The sequence below is a fragment of the Pan troglodytes genome, chromosome 4 (assembly GCF_028858775.2).
Source record: "Pan troglodytes isolate AG18354 chromosome 4, NHGRI_mPanTro3-v2.0_pri, whole genome shotgun sequence".
Classification (NCBI taxonomy): domain Eukaryota; kingdom Metazoa; phylum Chordata; class Mammalia; order Primates; family Hominidae; genus Pan; species Pan troglodytes.
This window is the reverse complement of record NC_072402.2, coordinates 50,792,744-50,816,012: the sequence shown is the minus strand read 5'-3', so window position 1 is coordinate 50,816,012 and position 23,269 is coordinate 50,792,744.

The window sequence follows — 23,269 nt, the reverse complement described above, 5'->3', positions numbered from 1 at the left end:
TGTCATGTGTGCATATGCTGCTTGTCACTTGGCAAGCCTTTTTTAATGTCTTAACAGACTGCTAAGGAAGAACAAGTGTTCTGTTTTTTTGTCAGATGTTAGGCATTCTGGGGGACATTTTAAAATTATGTAGGTTCAGCTTGCTCTATCCCAAATTGAGGATATAACATCTTTTTAAAAATCTGCTCCCTTTCGTCTATGTACTAACAAGCAGTATGAGGTTGTCATCCCTCATTGGAGGTGGATTACCTGTTAACAGGAGTTAAACAGCCAAATCCTGAGCTTTGGCAGGGAGAACGTGCTGCCCAGGAAGCATAATGGCCCCTGGGTCCCAACTGAACAGAGAAGTCTGTTCACAAAGAGGACCTAACTTGGAAATCATTCCTTCTTTCAGAAGCAAGAGCTTTTAAAGCCTAGAATACTGCCTTACACATAACAGGTGATCAGAAAATATTTGCTGAATCCATTCCTACCTTGAATAGCCTGGGCCAAAAATGTCATTAGACATTGGACAGGGCAGAAAAAGGGATATCCCCACTAGAACCAGAACAGAAATAATGCTCCTATGCTACAGAATCTTGATTTGCAAGAGTCCTTGTGAAGAAGAATTAAAAATTCATTGAGCTGCCTACTGGGTGGCATTTATAAGTCATGTTTGACGTGTTTTCTATGCATATGTTTCTCTTGGAGCACCTTACTGTGCAGTGCTGATTTATTACAATGTGATTTGTCTCAAATACTTTTGTATTTAAATATGCAAATCTATTTTAAGATTGAGCAGTACAGCTCCTGCATATTGTTCTCATGGCCAGTGAGGCAGTACAGCAGAGCAAATATTAGCAAATGCTCTCTGCCATTGAACACTGAGCCATCACATTGTGCTTTCCTCAGCTGAATTGATGCTCACTGATGCATTTGATTACCCTACAGTAGCCTCACTTCCCTGCTATTATTTTGTTTTCTGATGAAGTGTTAATCCAAAATGGGTGACAAAGACAAGAAAATGTAAATATGCTACAGAGACTGCAAAATTCCAATGTGTAATAGCACCCTGGATATTAAAATACAAGTTTAATAGCAGGTCCAGTCACCTCTAAGCAATGGTCAAAGAAAGAAAGGTAACAATCAGCAACAATTGTGGACTGAAAATAGTTATTTGACATGATAAAGGGAAGCATAAACATCATTGCTGTCTTGGAAGTTGACAAACATCATTATATGAGCAAAAACTGGAACAAATAGCAACTAGATACATACGAATATTTTAAAAGATTTGAAGAGAATGAAAGAATGAGGTATGATTCTGGGAACTTATCAACATTAGAATTGCAATAATTCAATTAGTGCTTCAATTTACAAGGTGCATCTCATACACCCTCCCAATACACACACAGTGGAAAAAGTATAGTTCTAATTGCATAGTATAAGATTCAAGGCATCTCAACAATCCTTCACTAACTTAAAAATTCCTTCCAGCTATTGTTATACATATATTAAAACAATTGTGTGAATCTTGACTGACAAAAAGGGCTTCTGGAAATGCTGGTTGATCCTTAGGATTCATGTTATGTTCGAGGCATAAATGCTAGTCCATGGAATAGAATGGTAATTGTTTCTTCTGATGCTTCTTTTGGTGAATTTGAAATGCAAACTTTTGTCATTTGCTTTCTACCTTCAAACATCTCCCCATTGCCTTTCAATCCAGCTTATTTGATTCCTTCTGTGGGTTAGTCCTAGTGCCCTAGGAATATATGAGTAGATTTTTGAAGTCTCTTCTAGAGACATGACGCTATGACCCCTCTCTGTTACCTCTTCTATTCATGGTCTGATGAGATTCCCAGTCAGTGGTGCTTAGTGACTGCAATATAAATTTTTGTTATTCTAGTATATCATTCTATTTTTATCTTCTGAAATATCATACTTCACTTGATATTATGCAATTTTTCAGCCTTTTAAAAATCTAAAACAAAAATTACTTACATACTGAGATATACTCACAGAGTTATGAGTTTAGTGAAGCCACTAAAATTCAAATTGAACAAAGTTTCACCACTTATAAGTATTCTTCTGTAACTTCTTTATTCTTCAATGGGGTAGAGCATAAATTTGAAAGCAATCAACAGAGCAAAGCTTCTACTGCAAAAATAATTCTTACCCTATATCAAAGATTTCTGAACAAGTAGAATATACAAATTAAACTGATGAAAAAACGTATGCTTTGACTCTGTGTCCCCACCCAAATCTCATGTTGAATTGTAATTCCCACTGTTGAAGAAGGGGTCTAGTGGGAGGTGATTGAATCCTGAGGGTAGGCTTTCCACTTGCTGTTCTAGTGATAGAGTTCTCATGAGATCTGGTTGTCTGAAAGTATTTAGCACCTCCCCCTTCTCTCTCTGTCTTCCTGCTGCTCCCTCCATGTGAAGATGAGCCTGCTTCCCCTTCACTTTCTGCATGATTGTAAGTTTCTTCCCCAGAAGCAGAAGCCTGTACAGTCCACAGAACTGTGAGCTGATTAAACCTCTTTCCTTACGAATTACCCAATCTCAGGTATGTCTTTATAGCAGTGTGAGAATGGACTAATGCAGAAAATTTGTACCAGGCATGGGGCAATGCTATGATACCTGAGAATGTGAAAGTGACTTTGGAACTGGGTAATGGGTAGAGGTTGGAACAGTTTGGAGGGCTCAGAAGAAGATAGGAAGATGTGGGAAAGTTTGGAGTTACCTAGAGACTTACTGAATGGTTGTGACCAAAATGCTGATAGTGACATGGGCAATGAAGTCCAGGCTGAGGTTGTCTCAGATGGAGTTGAGGAACTTCTTGGGAACTAGAATAAAGATCATTCTTGCTGTGCTTCAGCAAAGAGACTGGTGGCATTGTGCCTCTTCTCTAGAGGTCTATGGATCTTTGAACTTAAGAGAGATGATTTAGGGTATCTGGTGGAAGAAATTTCTAAACAGCAAAGTGTTCAAGAAGTGACCTGGCTGCTTCTAACAGCATATGCTCATATGTGTTTGCAAATAAATGGTTGAAAATTGGAACTTATATTTAAAAGGGAAGCAGAGAGTGAAAGTTTGGAAAATTTGCAGCCTGACCAGGTGGTAGAAAAGAAAAGCCCACTTTCTGGGGAGGAATTCAAGCCTGCAAAGTTTGCATAAGTGAAGAGGAGCTGAATGTTAATATCCAAGACAATTGGGAAAATGCCTCCAGGGCATTTCAGAGAACTTCATAACAGTTTTCCCATCATAGACCTGGAGATCTAGGAGGGAAAAATGGTTTTGTGAGCTAGGCCAAGGGCCCTGCTGCTCTGTGTATCCTTGGGACAAGGTGCCCTGCATGGCAGCTGCTTCAGCTCCAGCCATGGTTAAAAGAGGCCAAGGTACAACTGAAGCCATTGTTTCAGAGGGTGCAAGTGCCAAGTCTTGACAGCTTTCACATGGTATTAAGCTTGTGGGTGCACAGAGAGCAAGAGTTGAAGCTTAGGAGCCTCTGCCTAGATTTCAGAGGATATATGGAAATGCCTGGATGGCCAGGCAGAAGTCTGCTGCAGGGTCAGAGCTCTCATGGAGAACTTCTACTAAGGCAGTGCAGAGGGGAAATGTGGGGTTGGAGCCCTGACATGGAGTTCCCAGTGGGACACTGCCTAGTGGAGCTGTGAGAAGAGGGCTACCATCCTCCAGACCCCAGAATAATAGTTCCACCAACAGCTTTCACTGTGCACCTGGAAAACCACAGGCACACAACACCAGTCCATGAAAGCAGCCGAGGGGGCTATACACTGCAGAGCCACAGGGATAGAGCTTCCCAAGGCCTTGGGGGCCCACCCTTTGCATCAGTGTGGCCTGGATGTGAGATACAGAGTCAAATAAGATTATTTTGGAGCTTTAAGATTTAATGACTTCCCTGCTGTGTTTAGGACTTGCATGGGGCCTGTAACCTCTGTTCTGGCCAATTTCTCCCTTTTAGAATGGGAGCATTTACCTATTGCAGGTACCTTCATTTTATTTTGAAAGTAACTAACTTGGTTTTTATTTTATAGGCTGCTCATAGGCAGAAGGGACTTGCCTTGTCTCAGATGAGATTTTGGACTTGGATTTTTGAGTTAATGCTGGAATGAATTGATTTTGGGGGGCCGTTGAGAAGGAATGATTGTATTTTGAAATGTGAGAAGGACATGAGAATTGGAAGGGGTCAAGGGTGGAACAATATGGTTTGGCTCTGCATCCCCACCTAAATCTAATGTTGAACTGTAATTTTCAGTGTTGAAGGAGGGGCCTGGTGGGAAGTGACTGAATCATGAGGGCAGACTTCTCCCTTGCGGTTCTTGTTATAGAGTTCTCATGAGATCTGGTTGTTTGAAAGTGTGTAGCACCTCCCCTTTTTCTCTCTTTCTTCCTTCTTCTCCCTCCATGTGAAGATGTGTCTGCTCCCCCTTCACCTTCCACCATGATTGTAAGTTTCCTGAGGCCTCCCCAGAAGCAGAAGCCTGTACAACTTGCAGAACCATGAGCCAATTTAACCTCTTTTCTTATAAATTACGCAGTCTCAGGTATATTTTCATAGCAGTGTGAGAACAAACTAATACAGTAACTCTGCATAAGATTATCTATACATGATGATAACAAAAGAGAAATACAGTGAATCACAAACCAGAAATACTTTGAAATAAAACTACAACTTGATTTCAACAAAAGTTTGCAGTTTCTGGGGAAAAAAAAGTTGTTTAAAAAAATTTCAAAATCATCAAACAAGTGATGGGATTATTTAAAGGTTAAAAATGCTAAAGGAAAATATCTGGCACTAGTTTGTAACTCTCTTCACCATTTCCCTGCTAGTGTAGAATTAGAAAGGGCTACTTCAGCAGCTAGAAAAGTTGTAAGAAAGTATACTCACAAATAATATTACTGCTTGTGCACTTTGTTAAGATCATATTTTTTAAAAATTCAAGTAATATATACTGTTATCAAACAATATATTCCACATGTATGTTCAAATAATATATTTAATATAATGCAATTATTATTTTATTAATATATTGTAATTTTATGATAAATCAAATGTATTTCATTTTTGGGATATCTAATTTTATTTGCTAATAGTGTTTATAACCCATCTTCTAATAAACATCTGACTTTTATATTTCTCATAATTTTTACTTAACTTTTAAAATTAATTTATACCTTCTTGCATTTGACCATATCAAATAACATGTCATTAATATTTTGAAATACTAATTCTGGATACTATTAAAATAAAATGTCAGTGTTTATATTTATACTTTGATATTAACACTATATAAATACTAAAACATTGATATTGTCATTTTATTCTGGAATTGAAATGACTAGAAGTATGTTCTTCCTCCAGTTCTTAACAATTTGAGTTCAGAGAACAGTTGCTCGCCAACTCCCTTTTTATCTCCTCTCTTGAGAGAGAGGGCTTTGAAAGAAAGGGAAGCAGCTCTTCCTCATCTGCTATCAGACACCTTTAGTCTAAAAGAATAAAGGAAGCCATCGATTGTGCATGTCCATAATGTGCAGGAACAGGATAAGAAGTCATGAGTCAAGTGTGCAGGCCATTCTCCTTCACCTGACGCTTCGTGATCATGTAACCTTCCTTCAAGAGCTACTGAGAAAAAGTTGCTTCTCAGAGCCATTCTCACAATGATCACTTAAAGTGTTGTATTAATCAGAGTGAAGGTTTGCTGGAAAATGGAATCTTTATGAGATTTCAACATCACATTTCATTACCAGAAAAAAAATCAAAGTAAAATTACCTCCTGAGTTCTAGATAATAAAGTTGCCGAAGGCAGGATTCCCTACTGTAAGCAACTGACACTGACTATGGCTATCTTAAGCAGAAAAAAAGATAATTATTAGAGAACTATGGACTAGCTTGCACAATCTATGTGGACACTTCAAAAGCAAGGCTCAAAAATCCAATGGGAATCAAAGGATCAGGTAGCCTACATCATAACACAGTAACTCTTGGGTGAGAATATTACCCAGGGTAGCACACATGCCAGTGAATTATTGCACTGCACTGCATGCTACTGTCCGTGAACTCTAAATCACTCCTTTAGTTTTGTATTCTTTATAAGTTCTGAGCAGGAATATCCAACTAATAAAGAATAGATCTTATGTCTTCACTCAAAGAGACCCTGCCAACCATCGTACAATTAGGGAATATCCTCAAATAGGAAAGAGTGTGAATGCTTGGGAGGCAATCGGCAACAACAACAAATGTCCACAGGGAGCTCTAGATTTCCATTTCACCATGTTTGGGCTATTTTAAAAGATATGTTAGAATTAAAATTGCCTATTTTTTCTTGAAGTGGGATGTATTTCAAGACATAGATGCAGAAAGAGCTAGGAGTGTCCAGCAGATGGGGAAGCTGAAATGTTAAGGCTTTTGGATTCTAGGGTTTGAGTTCAATGTTCTCAAAATATGTTGATTATCAAATCCAACTTCCAGGGACTTTGGACTTTTGTGAAAGGCTAAATAATGTCTTTTAAAAAGCAAAATGTAGGCTGGGTGCAGTGGCTCATGCCTGTAATCCCAGCACTTTGGGAGGCCGAGGTGGGAGGATCACCAGAGGTCAGGAGTTCAAGACCAGCCTGGCCAACATGGCAGAATCCCGTCCCTACCAAAAGTACAAAAATTAGCCAGGTGTGGTGGTGCGTGCCTGTAGTCCCAGCTACTCAGGAGGCTGAGGCAGGGGAATCGCTTGAATCCGGGAGGCGGAGGTTGCAGTGAGCCGAGATCATACCACTGCACTCCAGCCTGGTGACAAAGCAAGACTCTGTCTCAAAACAAACAAACAAACAAAAAAAACACACACAAAAAAAAAAAAAAAAGAGAAAGGGAGAAAGAGATAGAAAGAGAAAAAACTAAAACACTGTTAGCAAATACGTGTAACAATGAACAACGAAAAGTATCTAAGACGTGTTAAACTGTATTTTAACCTTGTTTGACTCACAGATTCATTTCGGAGTAATTATGATATAAAAAGCCCACCCCGTTAAGAATTTCTAAAATCATTTTATCAGTGGGCACAGTGGCTACTGCCTGTAATCCCAGCACTTTGGGAAGGTGAGGCAGGAGGATTGCTTAAGCCCAGGAGTTTGAGACCAGCCTGGGCAACATGGTGAAACCCCATCTCTACAAAAATGCAAAAATTAGCCAGGCATGGTGGCATGTGCCAGTAGTCTCAGCTACTTGGGAGCTGAGGTGGGAGAATCGCTGGAGCCCAGGAGGTCGAGGCTACAGTGAGCCATGATCGTGGCCACTTCATTCCATTCATTCCAGCCTGGGTGAGAGAGCAAGAACTTGTCTCAAAAAAAAAAAAAAAAAAAAAACAAAGAAAGGAAAAAAATCATTTTATCAATTTGTGCTGTAATAAAGATCTAAAAACTTAACTCATTAAAGACATCATTTAGTTAATATATTTTAATAATCTTCATAATATGTTACTTATTTTTAAATCTTTTACTCTTTAAAGGAAACATAAAGATAATTTATTTGAAGTATTTATGATTTAAGTAAATCTTGAAAGGTCATATTTTTTCTTATTGTATTTATAGGACAGATGTACATTAAAATGTAGATTGAAAACCAGCTACAATTTTAGAATCAAATGAAGACAAAATCTTTTTTTATTATATGATATTTTGAGTTCTTGTTTTCTGTATCACTTTTTATAATTTTCATGCTTACTGAAATATGGCATAAAAAATGTTTCAGATACTATTTATAAGGCCCTCTTATGATATAACCCATTAAAGATATAAAAAGTGTTATTTCCCAGGAAATGAAAGAGTGAAGTGGAAATAATTTTTCTTTTTAACACTTGTTATTGTCCTAGTAAAGATATCTTCAGGTGGTACATAAAAATTTTAAATCAGATAGATGTAATTTATGGATCTGATGAATTATTATTTTATGCTCTCTATTAAAATGCTTTTTGTCATTAGTGTTTCTTTGGTTGCTGTTTTCAATGTCTTATAAAGAATATAAATTTTAAAATAAATGGATAGAAATTAGAAATTACTAAAGCAGTACAAGAACTTGAACCCATTTATGCCTGAAGTTGCAATTTTTTGAATTTTTACAATCAGACCTTGGCGATGACCTTGAGCAGTAGGATATAAATAACTCTCACATACTTAGCATTCCCATAATAGAAAGCTAGGCATAGGATGAAATCCAGCCCATTTAGTTTCACCAAATGTGGAAGCCATTACTTCATTTAATAATTGTTTGCAAGCAGATGTCATTTTCAGCTTCTTGAATCAATAAAATCTTATATGGAAGCAGAGAAGGAATTCTAGTCTCATTTCAAATTCTATGTAATTTTCCTTCTGTAAGTTCTACAGGCAGTTGTGGAAAAGCCAAAAGTCAAATGCTGGCCTGCCCTAGATGTTGGGAAGCACGACTACCATCTACCACTTCATCTTCAATTACACAATTATTCCTTGTTTCTTAGAATCCTGATATTCCTAAAATAAAATCCTTCACTTGTTTTAAGCAAAACATTCTCTTTTCTCAAGCTGCACAGAGTTCCATGTAGCCTATCTACCCACTCTTTAAACAGCTGCTGCTGTTTTATCTCCATACTCCCTTCATCAGCAATTACAGCAGTCTCACTCCTCAGGGTGTAGAGGAAACCCATTCCAGGTGCAGTTTTCCCAGAGACAGCAATCACACATAAACACCCGTCCACACTTGCTCAAGGACTACAATCTAGCCAATTGGAACGACTTAAACTAATGATCACATCAATTACCAGAAAATTTACAGCTGCATTATCTATTTATGCAGCCTCACAGCAGAAGTGAGTCCTCTGTATTTACCAAGAGGACTGTGGCTTCTTCCTAAATAGTGTGTTAGCATCACATAATGGTCTAGAAGTCTTCATGAGGCTTCTTTATTATTCCCTGTTTAACTTTGATGTCAGAACACATGTAAAACTGGTTCACCAAAAAATCAAAAGGAAAATAATGGAAGCAAATGAAATAAAAAGCCCCCAAGATCATGAGCACAGGAAGCCAGCACAAAATTTTGCTTATGTACAGTCCTATTGCAGGGCACTAAAGGTCCTCCTGCTGTGTTAAATGTTGTATCTCTCCTCCCACTTCTTGAAGTGTGGTTAAATCTCTACACATCTAACACAGAAATTTGTACAAATTTTTTAAAAGTTATAAAATCTGCTGCTCTTATCCCTTTAATGGTTCCAGAAAGAAAGGAATAGATTTCTGTACCTCTGATACTAATTATGTCACAGGAACCAAGGAAAGGTTAAATATTTTCAATAGGATGTGCTACTGATTGACAAAAAGCCCTACCCAGATAATTTGAAAACGGGCCTTTCTACAATGAATCTGAAATAGTCTACTGTTAAATACATGCCCATTAGCACTGAGTTGCTTAATGTCTATTTTCTTCACAAAATGATAAGATAGGGAAAACACTGGAGAAAAATTGTGTTTTTTTTCATTCTATCTCTTATGTATAGATAATGTCTATATCTTATAAACCACTTGATAAATATTTATCAAGTCATGAATTATTTCATGACAAATTGTTATACTAAATATTGCGATCAATAGAACTTTCTGTAATAATGAAAATGTTCATGCAGCCTTCGTCCAATAGAGTAACTTCTAGCCATCAGTGATAACTACTGAGCACTTGAAATGTGCTTAGTATCATTGAGAAACTGAATGTTTAATTTTATCCAATTTCAATTAATTAAATTTAAATCTAATTAGCCACATGCTACAATATTGGATAAAACAATTCTGAGTACTGGGGATATAACTATTATTGGGACACAGTTTTTGCCTTCAAGGAACTCGCCATCCAAAAGATGAGCTGAAAAATCATGCAATTCAAAAAGAAGTATTTTAGCTGGTATGCAGGATAAAATATAGAATTTAACCTACAGTGAGTGTTCAGTATGTCATCTAAAACACACACTTAATAGCATGTCCAAGGGCTGAAGACAGTGCTTTCTATTTGACTTATATGTAATTATGTAAAAAGCAGACTTGTTCTGAGGATTAAATGGCAATATACAAAGCAGCTAGAATATAATAATAGATAATAAATAGGTAGATAGATACATAAATTGATAGACCAATAGCTATAGATAGATATCAGATGATATCCTTATTATTAAAAATAAATATTGGTCTATGACTGAAGCCCAACTTGCTCATCATTAAAATTAAAATTAAACCATAATTTATTTTTTAACAGCCTTATGCATATTTTTTGTTTCTGTTTTTGCTAATATAATAGTATAGATTTCTTTAAACCTACCATTTCACAAAACAATATTATTTTGGATAGAGGAACACTCTGGATTTTTAGGAAAAAAAACAATGGTTTAAATAAAAATGCTATTGTTCATGGTCTCAGTTGACTCAGACCAAAAAAAGAATAATTTTGCTCATACATGGTGTTTACTAGCATAACTGGCCTTTTCTGATAAGGAAAAAAATAAAAGAAGAAAGAAGTCAGTGCACATTATCAGGAACCCCCAGCATTAAGCAATCTTCAAACGTTAAGGCCTGGAATCCTAGAAACAAATAGCATGAGCATGTTCCTTTGGTTACATTCCTTATGACTTTAGTTTTTAAGAGAAAAGGTTAAATAGCTCCATCTAGAGATACTTGTGATAGATCTTAGAGATACCCAGAGCAAGAAATCATTACAGGTCCTGAGTCTTGGACAAAACTTTCTGTTCAGTGCTCCAAAGGGGTCCATAAATAATTTACTCCACTGATTCTAGATGGTATCTACAGCAAATCTGCCATAAACCACTACAAATGAATCATTAGACATATATAAAAATTTTATAGTACTAAAAGGTGAGGTTAAATGAATATAACCCCACTAAAAACAACAAACCCCAATGACAAGTGAGACTAATAAATGGACAAAGCTTTAGCATGGCTCATAAATAAGCTTAGTAACATGTACAGATAGAATCAATAGAAACAAGCCCAATTTGTAAGTAAAACAAAGAAAATTCTAAGACTGAAGTGTCAACTTCACACTGAACATTATACTGTATGGGAGGAACAAAATAGTGTGCAAAACCAAACATAATGGCCAGACTTGGTGGCTTATGCCTGTAATCCCAGCACTTTGGGTGGCCAAGGTGGGAGGATCAAGAATAGCCTGGGAAACATAGTAAGACCCCATCTCTAAAAAAATTTTAAAAAGTTAGCTGGATATGGTGGCACATAGCTTTGGTCTCAGGTATTCCAGAGGCTGAGATGGGAGGATGACTTAAGCCCAAGAGGTCAAGGCTACAGTGACCCATGATCATGCCACTGCGCTCCAGCCTAAGCAAAAGAGCAAGACCCCATCTCAAACAAAACAAAACAAACACACACACACACACACAGTCTCTGACTCTAGAACACTTACCATCTAATGGAGGTTAGAAACAGCAATCGAATAATTGTAATTTTTAAAAAAACTCACAATGTGATAAAATGTGTTAATGATAATTAAATGATACTAGGAAAATTACATGGAAAGATCTGAGAAGACTTTTCTGAAGAAATAACATTTGAGCTAGGCGATAAAGTTTGAGTTGGAACCAACAAGATGAATAAGGGAAGCATGCATATTCCATGCAAAGGAAGAGTGTGCAGACTGTGCAGAAAGGGCATTACAAAGATAAGCAAATGAAAGTGGACACTGGTGGATGGGGTGGAGAGAGTGAAAGAGTGGGAGGAGGGGTTCTTACTTTCTGGGTGATCTTTTTACTAGAATGTATCATACACTCCATAGTGTGTTGTTTCCCATTCTGCTCTGACATTTAGAGATAGATATAAGAAGATAGATATAGATAGATAGATAGATAGATAGATAGATAGATAGATAGATAGATAGATAGATAGATAGATAAAGGATAGCTTCTGTTTCTTTCCTGGAATGAAAAGGAGTATCTGGATCTTTCTTGAAAGAGGCTCTATGGAAATGTCAAAGGAGGAAACTATAAAATTTGTTACAATGGCTGAAAACTGAAAAGACTCAACTCTGGAAAATTATACATTTTTCTTACCAACACAGCAGAGAAAGGTTGACCCCTTAAAACTTTCAGAATAAAATTGATTTATCTACCTCAGACTAATTTTCAGACCCTATCCTAATGCAAAAATGAGAAAGCAAACAATAAGCATACATAAGAGAAAAAGGCAAATGGCAATCAACATATTCAAAGCTTTTAATTTTACATATAGTAAGGAAAAAAGCATATTAAACCAGATGCCATTTTTCACTCATTATATTGGCCCTATCTATCTACCGATCTACCTATCTAGATATATATCTATATCTATATCTATATATACCCAGGTAGCCCTCATCTAAACTGAGTCCATTCTTGAAAAATGTGGGGAATAACAAACATTCAGAAGGCAGGAGCCATATTTTATTATTCTAAACAGGAAAAAATAACAATGGATTCTGAGTCCTCAGGAAACTCCAATAAACATTCCCAATATCACCAAATCACTCTTAAACACTATGTAATTAATTTCACCAAAGATATCTACATAATATAAAAATGTTTGATTATTTACCTGCAATTACTTAATTATCTGTCACTTAACTCATTAGCAGGGAAGTTTGTATCCAGTATTGAAAGATACTGGGTATGAAGTACTCTTTCTTTCTCATTGCAACAAATATGTACCATAATATAATTTAATAATGATATAATTAAATAATGAATAATATGCCAAACATACATAAGAAATGCAAATGGTACTTAGCAAAATGCAATTTTAAATGGCTTTGTAAAAAAATGTTACTAACCTGTTAGAGAGATTGCTTTTTGAAGAAATAACTGTGTTAAAGCTACAGCACATTTTATGTTCTCTTGCTCTGAATTTTGCTAAAACAAGCCTAGCACCTACACTTCAGACCAGCAGTTCCCAACCTTTTTGGCACCAGGGACAGGTTTCCCGGGAGACAATTTTTCCACAGATGGGAGGGAGCAGGGAGATATTGTTTGGGGAAGATTCAAGTGCATTACACTTATTGTGCACTTTATTTCCATTGTTACTATATTGTAATATAGAACGAAATGATTACACAACTCATCATAATGTGGAATCAGTTGGAGCCCTGAGCTTGTTTTCCTGCAACAAGATGGTCCCATCTGGGGGTGATGGGAAACAGTGACAGATAATCAGACGTTAGATTTTCATAAGGAACACACAACCTAGATCCTTTGCAAGTGCAGGATCTCTCGCTTTGCTCACTGGCCTGCCACTCACCTCCTGTTGTGAGGTCCCATTCCTATGCTCCTAATAGGCCAAGGACTGGTGCTGCTCTATGGCCTGGGGAATGGGGACCTGCTTTAGACCAAGTAATTGATTCAGATAGTTGAATTTGGGGTAAAAAAAATTAAAATATATTATGGGGAGTGTATTAGTCCATTTTCTGAATATATAGAACTATAAAGAACTGCTATAAAGAACTACCTTAAACTGAGTAATTTATAAAGAAAAGATATTTAATTGACTCACAGTTCCAAATGGCTGAGGAGACCTCAGGAAAGTTACAATCATGGTGGAAGTTGAAGGGGAAGCAAGGCACGTCTTACATGGTGGCAGGGAGAGGGGAAGTGCCACACTTTTAAGCCATCAGATCTCATAAGAACTCACTCACTATCATGAGAACAGCATGGGGGAAATCCACCCCCATGATCTAATCACCTCCCACCAGGTTTCTCCCCTGACAGGTGGGGATTACAATCCAACATGAGATTTGGGTGGAGACATAGAGCCAAACTCTATCAGGGAGATAATGTTAGAAAGTGATGCTTGTGTCTTTAAATGATAGGGTCTTGTTTCTATGAAGGTGTTGTAAAGAGCCCTATATTACACATTGTTGGTGAGGTCTTTATTGTTAAAATCATTTGGGGGAATCAAAAAGTGTCCATATTGATTAAAATTAAATTATGAACACTCTTTGAATAAATGGTTATTTTTATGACATCATCACACTAAAAAATTAATCATAAATAGGAATATATAAGACTTTAGAGTAGTATTATAATAGCATAAATTTGAAAACATTGTAAATATCCATCGGTTTCTCCTGAATCCAAGTCCTACTTTGGTTTCTACCACAACCACTGCAGTTAGCCTCTGTGTTCTCTCTTCTTGAACTACCATTGTGTCTCCGTACTCCCTCTCCTGCCCTTTACACCCCCATCACCCTTACCTACCTATTTTCCATACTACAGCAAACATGATCATGTCTAAATACTAACTGAGCATGTCATATTCCCACTTCACATGATCGAAAAGATTCCCATTGGTAAAGATCAAAATTCTTGATAAGGGCCCTGCCTTTGAAATCTCATCTTAGGCCACACTTCCTCTCACTTAGTCCCACTTTCTGCTCCTGCCACATGGTAGTTTTCAATTTCTTGAGCACTCCTGCTTCTTTGCATCCATTTGTGCGTCTATTTTTTCCACTACAAAGAATGTTATTCATTTCCCATTCAGAGACATTCTCATCCTCATGAAAGCCTTTCCTGACCTCCTACTGGTTCCAGTCTCCCTGTTATGATCACTCATAATGTCACTTACTGTTGTGGTAGATGATACCAATATTTCTGGGTCTTTCTGAACATATGGAAGATTTTTACAAATCTCTGGGCCTGTGATGTTGGGCATGCTCGTGTCAGTTTCTGTGGCCAATAAAATGTGTTCAAAATGACAGACAAAAGCATTTAAGAACCAGAATACAATGTCCCACGCTTTCTTCTGCTGTGGTTAACTCTGAATCACTAGGGCATGGCAGTTTAATTTGTCAGAATTCACCTATAAAAATGTTTATACTATATTATAAAATAATTTTCAAAGAATAGTCCCATTTTTATTTTTAAAATTTCTCTGTATTCAAGTAAGCATTTAAACTTAGGAAAATATATGGAAGAAAAAACTCCACATTATTTTACATTCTTTACTATGTGTAGGGAGGGAAGTCGTATGAAAGAAGAAAAGAGGGGAGTGATACTGTTTTTTTGTGTAACTTTATGTGATTTAAGTGGTCAAAACGAGTATGTATATTATTTTTCCATTAAAATATTATTAGAAAATGTTGAGGTCATTGTTTTCCAGCCTGATATATGAAAGCCAGATTTAATAATAAATCAGGGATCAGGGCTAAAAATCCCAGGAAAGTACAGATGGAGCCATAACAATCCAGGTAAGACAAATAGAACTAATTCAACATGAGGGGCAGTCTTTGACCAAAAACTGATAGGCCAGACCCCTGAAATAAGTCAACATATTGGGGGAAATCAAAAACTATTCCTCTACAATTTTTTATTGTTCGAGGAATCGCCATACTGTTTTCAATGATGTCTGTACTAATTTAGATTCTCACCAACAGTATACAAGGTTTCCCTTTGCTCCATATCCTTGCCAAAACTTATCTTTTGTCTTTTTGATAATAGCCATCCCAACAGGTGTGAGGCAATGTATCATTGTGGTTTTAATTTGTATTTTCCTGGTGATTAATTAAGTTGAGCATTTCTTCATATAACTTTTGGCCATTTGTATGTCTTCTTTTGAGAAATGTCTTCTTAATTTACAGTTTTATATAAGCCTTGACTACAAAATGTCTAAATTTGAACTTGTCATTCATTCAACAAATAGTTGCTGTGTGTACTTTGTCTCATCTGCTGCAAATACAAATATAAATAAACATATTCCTTTCCCCCAAAGAATTCAGTCCAGCTTTTAAGGTAGGTTATTCTAGTAGGTGACATAAAAAGTAATGACATGAAACAACATGATGTGAAAAGTGCAATACTAAAATATGTATTAAATCTGTGACAAAGTAGAATGACTAATGCTACTTTAAATAATCAAGAAATATTTCAAAGAAAAGAAAATCTTTGAGGTGAGCTTTGATGTATTGGTGGAAGTTATCAGACTACAAGGGATGGAAAGATACTGTAGGCTGAAGGAACATCTGAGAAGCAAAGAAACAGTGCAATTTGAGTGGTCGTGGTTCAGGCTAGAGAGCAGGCTGTTGTGTGATATACTATGGAGGTTATATTTTGATATAGAAAATGTTAAACATACTTGGAGGAGGGTAAGACTAGAGGCAAGCAGAACACAAGAGAATGTAACAATCCAGAATAAAGAAGATGAGAACTTGCTATTCATTTGAATAGCTGTGAAAAGGGAGAAGACAGAGGGAGAATAAAGAGACATTAAGCAAAAGAATGAAAATGACATGGGTGACTGCATACAAAGGAAGTTAAAGCACATTGAAGAATCTAAGGTGATTTCTAGGTTTCTGATTTGAACAGATAGTGTTGCTCTAACAAGAATAAGATATGTAGAAAGGTTTCCAAGAGACTCCAAAAAAAAAAAAAAACCGTTAAATACATGAGTTGAGAGACCATGAATGATGATACAGATTTTGGAGTTGTGGCAACAGAGAACATTGATGAGATTGTTCAAGGTGACACCTCTAAAATGATAAGAAGATAAAATTGAATCCTGGTGATATGGTTTGGTTGTGTCCTCACCTAAATCTCATCTTGAATTGTAGCTTCTATAATCCCTACATGTCATGGGAGGAACCCAGTGGGAGGTAACTGAATCATAGGGGCATTTACCTCCATGCTGTTCTCCTGATAGTGATTGCATTCTCACAAGATCTGATGGTTTTATAAGGGCCTTTTCCCCTCCTTCACTCTGCACTTCTCCTTGCTGCCACCATGTAAACGTGTTTGCTTCCCCTTCTACCATTATTATAAGTTTCCTAAGGCCTCCCAGCCCTGTGGAACTGTGAGTCAATTAAACCTCTTTCCTTTATAAATTACTCAGTCTTGGATATGTCTTTATTAGCAGTGTGAGAATGGACTAATACACCCGGTGAATAACATTTAAAGGGTAGGATGATGGGACAAGCAAAGGGATCTGGGAAGGAATGTTCTAGTCTTGTAGCTTGTTTGATTACCTTTTTTTTTTTTTGACATCATGTGAACCTCCCACCCATCAACTCTTTAACATTCTTCCTAATCATTCTCCTCTTTCTAGCATTTATACCTCTCTTCCCTCTCAACTTAAATTCCATGAACTATATTTTCAATCTGTTTTTCCTTTCTGTCAATAACAAGGAAAATTAGGTGTAGAATCAATGGAAACTTTGTATTGTCTTCCCAAATTTTCTAAATTATTCTTTAAAAAAAGTCTAGTTATAAAAACTAAAATAAAAATATTTTAAAATGCGAATAATTGTATTTGCTTCCAAATGTATTATAGTACCAAAGGCCATTTGGCAAAAGTCCAGCATCCTTAATATAATCCTTAAGGCTCACCATGATTTGGTCTCCTTTACCTCTCTGGCCTTATCTATGCCATCCTTTCTCTCTTGGCTTTAACTACTGGCTGTTTGAAGAAGAAAACATATTCTTTAGAAGTAAAAGAAAAGGATTAAAAAGTGAAAATTCATGTACATATAGTATTTTCAGTTAAAAATGCATCTACTATCAAGCCTTAAAAATGAAGGATATGATTGGATATACAAAGCACTTGAAAGATGTGTTGTCCCAGTCAGCAAGATAAGGAGATAATATAAAGCTGGTTGACAAACCTGAGAGAAAAAGCAGAAAGATCTAATTGCACTTACGGTCTGGTGACTAGAAGCATCCAGAAGCCAAGGGCAGATTTTGAATTTAGTCAAGTACAGTATGTATGAGCAAACATTAAACAATTTAAAAATGATTTAAACTGAAAAGGCACTACTTCATGCTCTCCATGGTTACAGAGCTCATAATCATAATAAAAATAATATGACTGAAAGAATAAATAAAATTAATATTAAACAGAGGCAAAGCAACATATTGCCTATCTAACTTTATCTAGGAGAAAGACTAGGGAAGGAGTTTGCAATTAGTTTGCATAATAGAGAAAGTATGGCAAGTAGAATTGTAAGTAAAAAGGATTGTACAGAAGCTGTGGGCACAAGAAAGTAAGTTCTAAATACTGCAGAGCTATGTCTACCACTGATTCCATAATTTGGTATAAATGCAATTAATTTTTTAAAAATCTGTACTATTTCACCTGTTCTTTCTGGTTGTCATTGCTGCAAGGGATGGAACTCCAACACTGGACAAAAATTGAGAATATTTTCTAATATGGTGACTTCTGTGAATTATTTGCATTACTGTCAATTATGGTAGCTGTCTGCCTTTTCTTCTTTGGTCATTGCTGCTAATAAGGAAAGTCAAGCACATCCACAGGAGTTAGGTGGGTACAGGGGAGTCTATACCAGACTTGTCTTATTTTATAGAATGTGTCATGTTCTCTTCTGTCTTGGGGAATTATTTCATGCTATCTTTTTCCTGGAATGATCTGATCCCTTTCATCTAAGTTCCACTCCTGCTTTACATCTCAACCTACACATTGTTTCCTCAGAGAAACCTTCTGTAAGCCCTCAGTCTTTCTTGTTTTATGATCTCATAAGACTGCTCCATTTCACTGTTCTCCAAAGGTTAAGTGATTTGTTAAATGCCTCCACTATTTCATGTGAGGGCACAGGGCGTGTATGACTTGTTCAGCTGGGAATCCTCAGTGTCTGACATAGAGTAGATATTTAATAATAAGTGTTCAATAAAGAGTAGATGACTAAATCACTCATTATCAAACCTGTCATTAACCTCTGTGTTTCATGATTCTTTCTTTGGAATAACTCCCAGATTCTCTTTGTCCTTTCCATTCCTGAAGCTATCACACCATTCTAACCTGGATTATTATAAGCCTGTTCATTGGCTTGCTGAGACATAGCCTCTCCAAAAACTAACCTCCTACACATGCCTCCCATAATAAATACTGTTAATTAATATCTATAAATTAAGTACTTTGCAATTTTCAAAAGTCTTTCATTTTTACTTTGTCTTTGCACAACTCCATGAACCAGGTAGGAAGATGCCATTCTCCCCATATTAAATGAACTAACGGAGTTAACCAAAGTTACACAGTTAATTAAATAATAACCAGTCTGAGACTAAAACCCAAATATTCTGACTCCTAAAATTTCTTTTTGCTGCTACTATTAATACATTACTTCTCCTTTCAAAGATCAAGAAAAGCTTCTAGCTAGGAGCTTTTGGTATTGTATACAATACCAAGCCTTTATCATGCTACCAGATACCTTACATACTGAGGTACCTTAGTCTTCCCTTACCCATGAGAGGTACATTCCAAGACCTGGAATGTCTGAAACCAAGATCAGTGGATGCCTAAAACCAAGGAAAGTACCAAACTGAATATATATATATACTATGTTTTCTCAATCTGATAACCAAGATGGCTGCTAAGTGATTAATGGGCAGGGAACATAGACAACTTGGATACACTGGACAAAGGGATGACTCACCTGGGCAAGACAAGATAGGACACAGCAGGGTGCTGCAAGATTTCCTCATGCTGCTTAGATGTCACACAGTTTAAAACTTACAAATTGTTTATTTCTGAAACTGTAAGTTAATACATTTGGACCATCCTTCAAAGGAAATAGTATAGATCTATTGTAGACTCCCCTGTACCCACCTAACTCCTGTGGGTGTGCTTGACTTTCCTTAGTAGCAGCAAGGACCAAAGAAGAAAAGGCAGACAGCTACCATAATTGACAGTAACCCAAATAATGTCAGTAACCGAAACTGTGGAAAAAAGCCATGGATAAGGGGAAACTACTATATACAGAGAAAACTCCTCAACATACAGTACAGTTATTTACATGACAATGGGCACCCATTTCCATGGTACCTAGTGAAATGCTTGACACATCATAGTTATGTTAAATAAATGTAGAGTTGCATGTAAGTGAATGTTTTCCCTCCTTCAGTTGGATCACTTAATTTCTTTTCATTCCTCACCATTTGCTCATGGTGTGCTGCCTGCCTAGAACCTTCTCTCATTTCACTGTCTTTATCCCATCCAATGTCTAAAAGATACTGTAAACTCTACTTCTTCCATGAAACATTCCTAATGTCTTCAGTTCCAATCATTTATTTCCCTAAATTTTCATTGTATTTAGATTCATAAAACCCAACAATTTTTTATTCTTCTATTTCTTCCTCCAAGTCATTTTGTATTCCCAGTCTGATGAAAGGTTTCTGGAGGGTAGATTACAGGTACTTTACTACACTAGATCAGAAACATGGTGCGGGTTGAATAAATACTAGCTGACTACCAATGTGGAGACAGAATAACTAATAGTGTATTCCTTAAAGAAAGGGTTAAGAAAGACAAATATAAGTTCAAATTTCAGTTTTATCACTTATGCAAACCGAGTTATATTAAGCAAGTTATTCAAGCACTCTATTCTTCATTTTTAAATCTGAAAATGTGCATAAGGATAATAATGTCTTCATAAGATTATTGTAATATCAAAGAGATACGCTTTCAAAGCCCTTAACACAATGTGTGAAACATACTGCAGTAAATAGGAACTGTTATTATCACCACCTAATTAGCTTTGAGGAGGAAGAAAAAATTATATATAATGTTTTCCAGAACAGTAATTTTATTGTACATTGGTGTTAATTCAGAAGACAAGAATAAAATATCACCAAGCATGTGTATTGTAACAGAGTGCTATACTACATTCATGAATCTATACTGTTTTGATGAGTTAGAAACAGATCTTAAAACATCTAAAAAACAAGTTTGTTTAGCAGGCACTTTTCCTTGGTATTTGAAATTTCTCCTGCCTGTTTTCCACTTTGCTGCCTAAAAGGAAACTAAAGATTAATTGTGTATCCCAGATGAAAACTCAGTTATAACACATAAAGATTATTTTCCAACTATCTGACCCTTAACCAAGATACTTAACCTTTCTGGATTTCAATTTCCTTGTTTATAAATGGCCCATTGTGAGGATTAACTAAGATAACATTTGAAAGAAAGTCATCATCATGTCTGGTCCATAAAAAGTGTTAGATGGTAGCTACCTCCACTATTATCATCAAGTCTTGTAGGTTAAGGCACTTTTATGTACTATAAGAAGAGAAAAAGATGGATAAGCTGTGATTCCTGCCACTTAGAACTCTCTTCTACCTCCAATAGCTATGCCAGCACATGCATATATTAGGCCTTCAGATATGGTCTGGGTAATTGATACTGTGCTGACACACATGATTAAAAGGTTTTATTCTTCTTTGTCCTCATTTTTTATAATAAATATACCACAACCTGTCAATTTCTCTATGAATTTGATGGAGTTTGAGTATTTTAAGTACCTGAAAATTGTCATTGGAGATTGAAAAAGAGAATGAGGGTACAGGATGAAGGCAAATGTCAAATTTCCTCCTCGTACATCTAAAATAAGGAGAACTATGAATTGATAAGGGAATTCACAGGGGGACATAGTTGAAGTTAGGAATTGAGAGGAAAAAAAACTTTTTCTGGGTTTAATTTATAATGTCTACCTGCTACTTTCTCTATGACCCCAGCCTTCCATGAATACTCAGCAAAGTCTATATGCAGTAGTAAAGATAATTTCTCCATTATCGAGTGATCAAATAACAACTCTTACAATATTAATTTCTCCATAGAGTTATTTTAGAAAACTCAGATGTCATAAACACCATCCTAATTTATAATAACATGCAGAAGTTGCAATCTTGCACTGACCACTGTATGTTAGCCTCCCAAGGTTGATATGGTCCTCAATATACATACTCTTCCCTTGAGTTCATTTTTTTCCACCCAGATAAACAAAAAGGGCAGTCTTCTTCTAACTTCCTCTTACATTCTTTGTATTTAATAACAGGCTGGCTATCTCATCTGCTATTGAGAAAATCATAGGAGATCTTTGCCAATTTGCAGGAATTTCCATTAGCTTGTACAAACACCCACATACAGGTATATATATACAGTGTGCATATACATATAGAGTCCATCTTTTTTATTTGCTGATTCCACATTTGTGGAATTCACCTACTCGCTCAAATTTGTTTGCAAATCCAAAATCATTATCTATGGCACTTTCAGTCATTTGTAGACATATGCATTCACAGAATGGTAAAAAATTTGAGTTCCCTGGGGCAAACATTCCCAATGAAGTGGAGGAAAGTGATGCTTGCCTTCTAGTTTCAGCTCTCATACTGGAAAAAAATAATGTCCTTTTTATGGTATATTTAATAACACATTCTTCACATTTTTGTGTTTTTTTGTTGTTGTTGTTGTTTATTGGTGATTTCACTGTTTAACGGCCCCAAACATAGTGCTAAAGTACTGTTTAGTGTTCCTAAGCACAAAAAGGATGTGATATACTGCTATGGTTCGGATATAGCTTGTCTCCCCCAAAGCTCATTTTGAAATTTGATCCCCAGTGTAGTGGTATTAGAATGTGGGGCCTATTGGAAAATGTTCTGGCTATGGAGGCAGAACCCTCCGGAACAGCTTGGTGCTGTTCTTGTGGTAGGGAGTTCTCACCCTCACATGAGTCAATTAGCACTTGAAGGAATAAATTAGTTCCTGAGACAGTGGGTTGTTATAAAGCCAGGATGCTACTTAAGTTTGCTTCTCTTCACATGTGTCCACTTCCTCTTTGACCTTCTACACTGTGTATGATGCAGCACAAAAGTCCTTGCCAGGAGCCAGGGCCATGCCCTTGAACTTCTCAGCCTACAGAACCATGAGCTAAATAAACCCCTTTTCTTTATAAATTACTCAGTCTCAGGTACTCTTTCATAGCAAAACAAAATTGTCTAAGATATGTACCTTATGAAGAAAATATGTGTTCTAAATAAGCTTCATTCAGGCAAAAGTTCTAGTAGTTGGCTGTTAGTTTAATTTTTTTATTTTGAGATAAGGTCTCACTCTGTCACTCAGGCTGGAGTACAGTGGCACAATCATGGCTGACTCAAAAGACCCAGCCAGAAGGTACATACTAAAGGTACATACTAAAGCCAGCATCTTTGTTGTGTTCCTGATGTATGTACAGAACATCCAGAATGATACATGGCACAGAGTCTCCACAAGTGTTTGTTGAATGCTTAATGATCATTCCAATAGTGATTTACAAATGATCATCCTGAAATCCATGATTTACTGTTTTGCTTCTTATTTCTAGTCAGTGATAGAGCAACAGTCCTTTGTGGATCATGAGCATATCAGCAATTGGTAGATCTGAGAGTATTCAGTGATTTGGGGGTTTTATATATATATTCCCAAATCCAAGGACTAATCATCATGTCAACCTT